The sequence below is a fragment of the Haliaeetus leucocephalus genome, unplaced genomic scaffold, assembly GCF_000737465.1.
Source record: "Haliaeetus leucocephalus isolate CR32 unplaced genomic scaffold, Haliaeetus_leucocephalus-4.0 Scaffold473, whole genome shotgun sequence".
In the NCBI taxonomy this organism is placed as follows: Eukaryota; Metazoa; Chordata; class Aves; order Accipitriformes; family Accipitridae; genus Haliaeetus; species Haliaeetus leucocephalus.
The window spans coordinates 5,635,216-5,646,810 of record NW_010972909.1 but is presented as its reverse complement, the minus strand read 5'-3'; the positions used below and the strand labels follow the sequence as shown (position 1 = coordinate 5,646,810).

The 11,595-nt window shown below is 42.3% G+C and overlaps 1 long non-coding RNA gene across 1 annotated transcript; it reads left to right on the top strand.

Annotated features, from left to right (window-relative positions):
* Window positions 1–2,528: 2,528 nt before the first annotated feature.
* LOC104836655 lies at window positions 2,529–8,406 on the top strand. The gene is made up of 4 exons (XR_774864.1): window positions 2,529–2,556; window positions 4,597–4,778; window positions 6,851–6,954; window positions 7,852–8,406. It is a non-coding gene; the product is annotated as an uncharacterized LOC104836655 (long non-coding RNA).
* The last annotated feature ends 3,189 nt before the right edge of the window (window positions 8,407–11,595 follow it).

Sequence of the window (11,595 nt, the reverse complement as noted above, 5' to 3'; positions counted from 1 at the left end):
TGGGAGCAGGTAGGGATCGGGCCGGCCGGGGGGGGCTGTACGCCAAAGCCGGGGGGCAGGCGGGACGGGAGAGGAGGGAGACGAGGAGGAGAGAGGAGGGAGACGAGGAGGAAAGATGAGGAAAATGTGCTTGTTTAAAATCGAGGGGGCGGGGGGCATGGAGCTTCGCGGTTCACTTGCAGTTGTCTGGCGTCCTCGGTGAGAAATCGCGGACCGTTAGGCAGCGCGTTTCTTTCTGCGCTCTTCCGAACAGTTCTTTGAAATGATTTTGCAGGCATCCCGCCTTCAAGAAACGCCTTGAGCTAGAGAGAGCGGTCGCTGGCCTGAGCCCCGGCTGGCTGTGTTGCTCCCTGTGACCTCCCCAAAAGTCAGGGGTGTGGAACAGGGGTTTTCCCTACTGGGGGCGAGAAAGTTGAGGAGAAAGTCCCCCACTGCTGGAGTGATAACCAGTGATTTTTTCAGTACAGTAAGAAAGCGCGGCATGCCCGCAGGAGGGAAGAGGCCTGGCCCACGAGCAGACCCACGTTCACGTACCAAACAGCGAAGATCCAGGCACGAAAGTGGGCAGGGTGTTTTGGGGATGCATTCGGGGCAATCAGAAGAGTTTTTGGGGAAAGAGCACCTTGCTGGAGAACGCAATTCCAAGCCTTAGCGTCTTTCTGCTTTCATAGGATGGACCAAGCGCAAGTGGAGTCTGATTCTTAGAGGCATTAAGGCACCAAATTACTGTTAGGAATTTGTGGAGCTGAGGAGGCCTCTTAGGCATGTGCCAATTAATAACAGTAATAATACAAGTAAAGGTGTTGAAGCCTTTTCTGTAGAGGAGTGGGGTTTTCTTCTTCCCTGTTATAACCTAACTCATGAAGATGAATTGACATTTCTGCACTGACACAATAATTGTTTATAGCTGCGTGTTCTTTTCTGGGTGACTTTTTCTGTTAAATTTATGTCACTGAAAGTGGGATTTAAGAAGGACTGTGAGGAAAACATCACTCATTGGAGTGAGCACAAAAGGGTACAGTGAACTTCCCTCTGCAGACCCGGTTCAGCCTCACCTGGGAAATTGCCCAAACTTTTCGCATGCAGGCAAAACTACTTTAAGCTACATAGTGGTGAAGTGGAAGGCTCTGATTTTTGTGGCCTTTCCCTCCTGCCTTGCTATGCCCCCCCCCATCCCCTCACTATCACATTGTTCCCATCTGCTCAGTCCTTCCCTTTCCCTCCGTTACAGTCCTCATTCCCAATCGCCTCCCTCCCTGGGAAGGAGGATATGTGCCATGTATCTGAGGCCCACCTTTTCTTTTTGGAGGGCCTCAGTTATGTTGCACAAGCTCCTTGTTTTCTACTTGTTTCCTCATTTCTCCATCCACCCTGCCTTCATCCCCTCAGGTACAGGCAATAACTAAGGCAACTTTGGGATTGCTACTATTTCCACTTGTTTACAGACAGTAGGGGAAGCACTCATTAAACATAGCTTCTTTCTTTGTTTCCCAGCTGTAGATGGAGTCTGAAGATGAACGGGAGGCTGAGACCACCCGAATGGCACAAGCACCTGGTGGGAGCGCAGAGTCCACTAATGTCAGACAAGAAGTGGCAGCTTGTTCGTGGGTGTGGAGGATAGCGAGGCGCTGTAAAGAGTGGTTCTTCCAGTCAAAATGTAAGATATTTTTTTTTTCTCTGGTGTTAGGTAAGACACCATCCTGCAGGAAGTCTGAAGTCTAGCTCCAAATCTAGTTCCAGGTCCCCTGGCTTGGACAAGACGAAACCTGGGAGTTTACTTCTAGGCAAAGCTGTAGTCACAAAAATTAAGATAACTGTTACATTTGATCCAAGTGTGAACTGATCCTTTTGTGTGAAGATGGGCATTTTCCCATGTGGTAGTTTACCTGTATGAAGTACTCTTGGATATGATGTTGGAGATGAAGCCAGACCTCATTAGAGAAAATAGTTTGTGCCTTTGCAACAGATGAGCTTCCACATCTGCATTGAAATTTGTGTGTGAAGGACAGCTTGTGACAAAGAGAAAATACATGTGATTCGAGACTGCAGCCATACTCTGAACCTCAACCTTTAATGTTTGAATTGCATGAGAACATTCTCCTGTTTTCCAAACCTGGATGTAGCTTGATTGGAGGTAGTGATGACCTTCGAGTTCTTGGCCTCCAGAGGTCAGTGCTAAGAGGTCTGCAAAACATAGAGGAGATGAGAAACTTGGGACTGCGAGGCTTAAATTTGCTAATCTGCACGTTGGTGGAAAACTTCAGGGTGTATACGGATCAAAAAAAATGAGAATTAGGTGATAGTTGGCCATTTTATCCAACTGTCCAGTTACATAAATGTCAGTTCAGGGAGCCTTGTTTGACTTCAGTAGTGCTTTATATTTACATACTTGGAGCTTAAATGAAAGACTGTCCTGCTGCTGTCTCACTTAATACTGAAATACAGTCTGAGCTTAAGTGCTCATGTATCCAAAACTGTTAATGATCTTCTTTTTCACAGACCGTTGCCTTTGCCTAGTTTTTGGAATTATAGCGGTGGTCATCATCATTGCATTTGGTAAGCTTTTGGAACATTTTTGATTTGAAATATGTTTTCTCTGACTACTGGGCTCCAGGATCACAGCAGTCAAGCACACCGAGATTAGTACTCTGCAGTGCCTGCAGTCAGAAAACCTGGGACTTCCATCACTATTTCAGTTGTTCTGATGTCTGTATAAGGTTGAATAAATAACCTCCAGGCAGAATTTAGAAGTAGAGAGAACTATCCCTACAGATAAAATCCAGATGATTTTGCGTTTTGTTTTTTTTTTCTTTTTTTTTTCCCCTGCATCCTTACTACTCTTAAGAGTGTAGTTTCTTGCCTGGCCATGCATATGGTGTGTGCTTGTCTTGTCTGTGCTTATCACCAGTAACTTACCTGATTATACTAGCTAGTGCACTAAGTCAGCATTGCATCTCCAGGCATAGACTCCAGGGCTGCTCATATATCTGGTCTTGAGGGCTCCTTTATTGTCACACGTGGAAGACAGCTATGTGATGCGGCTAGCTTATCTTTTCCACAAATAGTCTTTGGGGATCATTCTGCCTATTTGTTTTTAAAAATCCATTTGTGCTACATGCTGTATTTTTAAGAAAAAGTCAGCCCTACCTCCCACTGGCACAGTGGGGGCCCAGATGTGCTCCCACCGTCCCCCGCAGAACTCTTCTGTAGGAGCAAAGGCTGTGCTTGCCTGCGGTATGACCTGAGCTATCCGAGTCACTGGGTGCATGTGTGTCTCAGTGGAGCCTCCACAGCCCCATCTGCACAGGGAGCTCTTGAATCTCTACCTTAAATACATCTTCGGTCTGCCCCCCGCAACAGCATGAGGAACAGTAGTGAGGTCCTCTGCATGTACATGGAAATGAATGGAGGACGATAGTGACATCTGTCCCTGTCGATTTTCCTTTGCTTTGTTAGGCTTCTATTTAAATGGAATCAGTCACATGTTCTTGGAGGGGGTGAGGGCAGTGTTCACAGGTGACTTGCTAAGGGGTCTCCAATTATATATAGCAAAGAGAGTAGCTGATTAGAAAGGAAAAGAGAGCAAGCGTGGCCACAGCAGGCTGCAGAGTCTGGGAGATCAATTCACTTTCTGGAAGCCCCTCTGCTCACGTAACGGCCAGTTACTTTCATTTCAGTATTAGCCATCTCCAAGCTTAAGCAGTGGATAAATGCACTCTGGGTGCAGAAGGTCTGGATTTGATCCCAGGAAATACACTTTATACACTGCGTGAGCCTGCGTGTGTTACACAAGACACCTTGCTGCACAGAAAAGGTCACTGTAGCCATTCAGTAACAATCAGGGCAGATTATTTTTGTTTGGAAAATAGAAACCAAAGTAAATGCAAATTAATTCTCTTCATTGCAAGAAATTAAACTCAGCACTGGAACAAAACAAGCCAGTGAGTCCTGTCACCCCCACAGAGCTACTGTGACAGAAAGAAGGTGAAGAGAGGGCATCAAAACGTGCTGGGGAACAACTCCAATGAACTGTTCTCCAAACCATTATGTCCAAATAATAATAATTTTTACCTCTTCATTAACGGACAAATTTCATTAGCATCATGTCAACACCTAAATTACTTACCTTCACACAGATTTATCACTTAAAGGTCTGATACAAAATCAAAGCAACTTGTCTTCATGAAATATCTCACCAGTTGTAGGTATTCAGGCACCTTCATTACTTAAAATGTATTCAATCAATAAATTAACAGTAAGAGTTTTTTTACCCTATTACTGGATTTAAAATGCGTCGAGTATAAATCGTCGATTGTCAATGCCTCTAATTCTCTAAAATTCAGGAGTGTTTTCCAAACCCTGCTTATTTTCTACTGATTGTAATAATTGGGCTGCAGCCCCCAACTCTCACATTTCTCAGCTGAAGACAGTGCCTGAAAGGCAGGGAAGGTTGGGACCCTTGCACTTCCTTTGGCTTCTCTTCTGGCATCTAGTGTGGCATTGGCTTTCCAAAAAATCTGCATTTTAGGTTGAGTTATGCTGATAAATGCTAAGATTTTACCAGGTAGAAATTTTGTTCTCTCTTTTCCTTTCCAGTTATACATTCTGAGATATCTCACCATGGAAAATTTCCTCCTGAACAGTGCCCCAGCGAGTGGATAGGTTACAAAAATAAATGTTATTTCATCTCAGAGGAGGAAAAAAACTGGACATCTAGTCAGACCTTCTGCGCTGAGAATGAATCCTTGCTAGCCATTTTTGAAAACCAGGAAGAAATGGTAATGGGAAAAAAAACCCCAACAACAAAACAGAAAACAACTTCTGTATCTCCCTCTTTCCTGGACAAAGCTTTCATTTTTTTTTCCATGCAGTGCTTATCCTTTAAATCTTTGTAAAATAAGTAAGTAAGCTGTGTGAATTCAGGCAGTGGGAAGTACCATCTGCTTTGGTGCTCTGCTTTGGTGCCTGGATTTGACTTGAATGACTATGAAAAGGTCTTTGTTATGAATTAGTTTACTTAGTTTCAATTTTCTGTCCTATGGACCTTCATCTTCAAAGGAGGTATGAATTTGTCCAACATCCAGTACAGCCAAATAAATGGATGCTTTTGTTTCTGTAAGAAACCAAACATTTAAAACTATTTCTCAGCGTAGTGGAAATTATCCATCTTTATCTGCTTGCATCTGATTTTAGATATGCCTTAATGCCTCTTAGAGATGTGTGCTTGTACCAGTGGTGGGAATATACCCCTACTGAAGCTGGTTTGGACATTTTCTCATGCTATTAAGTTTGTTAAAATACTTTGATTTGCCTGTATTATGGTCCAGTTGCATTGAGTTGGTGAATGCTAGTGACTTCTCCCTGCTGCATGCTACTAAAACTGTAATATGCTCTTACAGATCTGCTGTCTTTTGAGTATTGTCAATGAGAAACTAGTTTCATCAAAAAGTTAGTTTTTAGATAGATTGACATTTGAGCTTTCTTGTTACTGTTATTGTTGAATAGAGGTCAAAAGGCTACTTTTCTGATTGGCTGATACATATTAGTGGTGTAGCAGATATTGAGATGGAGGAAACCTCAGTGAAATTGCACAGATCAAGTCACATCTGAATTTGACTTGAGCTAATAAATATTTTTACAGCCACAAGAATTTCAACAATGAGAAAGATGCAGGGCCTAGTTCTTACTTCATGTATGAGTCCCTTAGTCAGTGTGGTCTCTCATTTTATCCCATCATCAGACCACTTTCTTTGCCAATAATTCCAACCATATTTGCCAGCTTGTCCCCTCTCCACTAGCCCCTTCTGCATTGCTGCCCTGTGACTGATGACCTCTTACCAAATTTGTAAACACCTCTCTTCCTTATGCATCTAAAAGCTTCACTTCTAATTCAGTGCCTGTGATACTCAGCCGATAATTGGCTAGACAGAAATTGGTGTTATTTAAATTACTGCTTAAAAACTATACCTACAAACTGTAAACACAACTTATGAAAGAAAAGCACAGGAACACTGACATTGGCTTACCGGGCCAGCTGAGTGCTCTGTGGCATGCGTTGTCTGGTCTCTAGCACTGGATAACATGAGCCACACCAGAAGAAGTACACCAAAAACTGCAGAAATGGCATTGGGACCATGCTGAGACAGTTTCTTCTGAACTGTATTGAATTGAAGTTGCTAGAGGAGAGTGGAGGAGTATAAGGGTGCACTCTCTCCATGTCCATTAGAGTCCATGATGACAGCTAATATTTTATCTCATTTTTAAGTTCACTGAGTCTACTGATAGCTTGTCGCAGGGAATTCTGTAATACTAACCCATTGCAATTGCTGTTTCTGTTATCTTCCATCGTTCTTTGCTGTGTTTAATACAGGTTGTTGCAAACTTCTGGAGCAGTGAACTGTCTTTTGCTCTTTTTATCTGTACATCCACAGATAAAAAACTATAAATTACTTAATAATTGGGAAGGGGAGGAGTTCCCATATGCCCACTTGAAATGCAGGAAACACCTGTATGTACCAGCCTGTTTAGACCAAGCTGCATATGTAGAGATTGATAAACATATATAGGCAGACATGACCAATACATGGTTTTGGGGTATTTTTGTGTGTAGTGAACAGTAATAATTTTCAAGGGTATAGACTTGAATAACTTCACTGAAGTTTATGATACTACAAGAGTCAGTTCAAAGTCAGAATTAGGCTCTTAACTCTCAGTGAAATGCTTATGAAAGTGTTATAGATGACAGTGATGAACTAGTCCTCAAAAGTCACAGGAGGAATTTGCTTCTTGTTGTGAGAGCTCATGTTGACAAAAAAAAAAGGGTATGTGTTGTTTTGTTTTTTTTTTTTAGCGTTCTTTAACTAAGCATTTGAAAATAGATGACTCCTGGATTGGATTGCGCAAGAAAGGTGAAAGCTTCTACTGGGAGAATGGTATTGCCTTGAAGGTGGACTTGTAAGTTCCTTGTGATTGTCTAACACAGACTTAAGCGAATGTAGAATTAGGGTTTGCAGCACAATGTTATTTCTATCAGGATTCTTCTTTTTCCTATGATTTGTAACTATGACTTTGAAAATGAACTCTTGCAGTTATTACTGATCTAACTCCAATAGCATCAATGTAGAGAAGTCCCTGATTCAAGAAGGGGTTTTTGGTACCTCAGCACATCAAGTTAATGTTATTGATCATCCCTATTTACCTTACTTTATACATATTTTTCAGTCCATAGTATAGACATTTCAGTCTCTTTTTCAGATCTTCAGAATTTTTGGTTTCCAATGTGATCCTTTGTGCTTGTCTTCCTGAAATACACAATATCTAGCAAATATACATACATTTTTTAGGGATGAAAGAGAATGAAATTACAGGTGCGAGGGAATAATCATCTTCAGATGGGTTAAGCAGCTTCATAAGAAAAATTGTACCTGCTTTAGTGAGTTTGTCACAACCTGCAGACAACCCAGATTTTTCCCTCTATTTATATTAGAAAATGTCTGGGCTACAACAGCTCTGCGTCAGGCACATCAAACAGCAGTTCCCCTTGTCTTGCTCTATGTCCTAGGCAAGATATATCATAAGCTGTCTTTTGTCTTTCCTTCTGTTATTGTATGATACCTGATACGGACCATTCATAGAAACGGAGGTTCATGCAACACTGCATGAGCTAAACAGGCTTTTCAAATGTGATTTAGCACTCACCTTGCTTTTAGCAGCTGAAACTACCATATCACAGGGGACCAAAATCAACTGGAAACCACTTTAGCAGAAGTTTTGTTTTACAGCAGGCTAAAATATTTGACTCAGTAGTAGAAATTATTTAGTAATCACTATTTTCTTCCTGTATTTTTTCAGGTTCCAGATTCGGAATCACTCTGAGTGTGCTTACTTGGATGCCTTCACTATTTCTACCTCAGCATGCTCTTTGCCCAGGCGCTGCATCTGTGTCAGACTTCCCTGAAGCGAGGACTTCAATCTTCATTTGATATGGGCAGTTAAAACACATCCATTGTACAGTCACTTCAGATTGTGCAGCCACACTGTGTCAGACCATCTGGAAGCCTAAATCTGAGAGAAGAGCATTTGTCTTGTCTTCCAAAATGTATTTCTAGGTCTTCTCTCCTAGGACAGAAGAGGAATGCGTTTAGTCCAGTTTACAGATAACCTACAATGGAGTCTACCAGTGTTGGCTGACAAAGCTGAAGGTTCAATGGGATTCCTGCCAGTCTCTTCTGTGTTCTGCTGCTTCTCAGCATGTGACCTTGGGGATACACAGCAGCCAGGGACAACAGTCAGCCAGCACACCTACAGAAACAGTCCAATGAGGCCTCTTCAGTTTCTCCAAAAATGCCGTGTGCTCTTTGCTGAACTTGGTACTGACTGGCTATTTCAGAACAACAATCTGCCGGTGTTCTGATCTCACCTTCAGCCCCCATTCTGCCCTGACCTATTAATCTTATGGTTTGCCATAAAACTTTTGTTCTTTTAAGTAAACAAACATACTCAGTCTGTACCCTGGCCAATCTGCGGCCATCACTGTCATCAACAATTCCTATGGCTGGGGTGACAGGAAGTTCAGTACTTATCAAAGGAAGGGACTCACAAAGTCTTTCCTACTCCACCTGTTTTTTTCCATGGGCTTTCATACTAATGGTTGCCAGGTTTGTTCGTGCTAAGACTTGAGCTTGTTCAAAAAAGCAACAGGCACCCCCCACCTAAACACAGCATTAGTGACCAGTTGCATTATCTGCACATCTAGTGCACAGTAATCTGAGGAAAAGGGCATGTTCAGATTTTTTTTGTACCCCCTGGAAGCAGTGTGTTGTCTATGCAAAAATCTCCTGCCACTCAAAGGAGAGTGTGGCGTTTACTGATCACAAAGTACAGGAAAAAAATGTTCTGAGCAGACAGCTGTGGCAGACTGGGACTTGATAGCTGCCACCATTTGCTGGTGCCCCTCTGCTGAAGCTTCCCAGGCATCGTCAGCACAAGCCCTCAGCTGCTCCATTCCTGGGGTGGGTGTGAGGGGTCCGCATTAGCTTCTTACAGTTGTTCTATGTTGCAGAAATCTCCAGCAGGCAGGTAGAGCAGATAGCTGGGGGCAGTAATTTCTGTTGCCTCAGCGAGATGTGCTGGAATTTCTGTTGGAGCCTTTAGCTGGCTGGTTACTGAAAGGACATCAGCAGCGGATTGTGTGTTTCTCTACCACTTGGATCATACCTGCTAATGATGATAGAGTCATAGAATCATAGAATCATTTAGGTTGGAAAAGACCCTTAAGATCATGAAGTCCAACCGTAAATGTTGTAGCAGCTTGGTAAGAAATTCCTGGAAAATGATCAATATATATGTGGTGCTAAAGGTGGCAGGCTGTGTCACTGCATTACTTCTTGAGATGCTGTATGTAGGGACACTAGTCCTGAATCAGGTCCCACTGATGCCAGCTTCACACCCAAGTGCTGCCACAGTCAATTGCACTAAGGTTATCCCTGCTTTACAGGGGTGCAACTGAAGTCAGAACTTATGCTCTGCATTTCAAAAGCTGTGCAGGTTGTTATGTCCTGTATAATTTATTTTGATACAAACAGGGTACTAAAAGGAATGTAATGAGTATCCTGAACTTGCAATATGGAAGGCTCCCTTACTGACTTCCTGGGAAGGCACTGTCTGCAAGAGGAGGAGGTGTAACACAGTTTGGGGCTCTTAGCTGCTGTAATTTGCATGTTCCTTCTGGGATTCTGAGAAAGAAATGTAACTAAGAACTGTCTTCAATAAATTGTACTAGTGCAATAAATTGCACTACAGATTTTGGGTTGTGTTTGTCTAGGCTGAAGTAAGCTATTTTCTGGTACCGAAGGCCTTCCTCGTGTTGGCAATTTTCAGGGATCATTTTTATTAAAGGTTTGACTTGCGATCAGCAGCTCTCAGGCAGCACAAACAACTGGTATGCCAGTCAGTGATACTTGCACACAGACACTCTTCTTCAGCTTGTTCTTCTGAAATTAGTGTTCAGGATCAGGTGCTGAGGATATATAATACACGTACACAGACAACAGCCAAGGGAGGGAATTATCCAAGAGCAACTGATAAAGCAACAGTGACACACTCACAGAAGCCTGTGTTAAATAAACAAGCATTGCGATAACTGATTCAAACATTTCTAAACAGAAATGGGAAGGTGTGAATGTATAGTCATGCGTGATTCCTTGAAGTCCAGCAGAATTGTCGTTTTTCTCATAGGTTCATTCCTAAGCTGCATAAGAACTTGTTAAACAGAACCCTTCCTTCCTGCAAATATCCCAGTTTCAGCTATTTTCCAGCCATGCATGGTAAACTTAAAAATAGGAGACACTTCAGAGAGATATCAATCTCAAAGCCAGTAGTCTTTAGTCTCCAAATAATTTCTATTCAGAGGTCGTTGGACATCAAGGTCCTTACTTTTTTGCCCACATTTGAATTTTGCCTCTCCAAAATTATAGATCCTCTTTTATTTGGGGAAAGGAGAATCTCTCCAACCTGTGTGCATTCTGCAGCATCTTTAAGTAGCAGGTACGGTACTGTATTGTCATTAGAAAGAGTAGTACTGCAGTGGGAGTATATGAATCCAGAGAGATTGAAAGAAATTCTACTTCCACCACTTACAGATAGATGAACAGAGAGCACGATCCACTGCAAAATCACTGGCACTTCTCAAAGACCAATTTTTGCAAGTTACAGAGGCTCACTGAATTGAGTTTGTTTCTATCAGAATCAAAGCTGATGTGCTGCTGAAGACCAGTTTCAAGGAAACAAATGGCTCTGTCCCCAGAAGGAGGGCATTTTCACCACGTGAATTATAAATTCTCATTATCAAATGAAAGTAAAGGCACTTACAGAAAAGTGTCAATACTTGGACTGGGGAAGAAAACACAGGGAGAGGACTACTTGAGCATCCAACGTTCTTAAGTTGTATTTTATTCCTATGTTCTGAAGACTGTATATTCTATATCCTACCTTATAATCTGTATCATATCTGTATTTTAAATTTCTGTTCCTGAGCTTTCTGTGGTCTGCCTTATCAGAACCTCAGGACCAGCAAGTGTAAAGGCAGAAAAGTGGACTTTTGGAAAGTAGGAAGTGATGGTTTATATTTTGGGGATGAGAGATTAGCAATGAGAGTGGTGGCAAGAGGGAAGGAAAAGCATAGTTTACACAGTATGGTCCAACCAACAGGTCAGAAGTAGCCTGTAGGAGCAGCTACTTTCTCCTTGAAGAAGACAAAGAATAACTGTTAGATATCTCCTTCCATGTCTGGGTAAAAGAAGCGGTGGGAACAGAGGTAGAGGCCATATGACTATAACCTTGACATTCAGCCATAGGCTGGTTCGAAGGACATTTAGTAGGGAAAACAGAACAGGCATGAGGCAAAAAGTAATGAATAGTGAGGTTTCATTTTATCTGGATGTTGAGATGGCTGGGAAGCTGATGAAATACAGTTGTCTTGATTTTCTTGTGGCATTAGATGGGCTTGATTTTTCTTGTGTTAATAAAAGGAAAAATGACATCTCAGTCATTTTCTCATAATCTGCTCCCCTGGCGAGTCCCATTATGGCCAAGGAG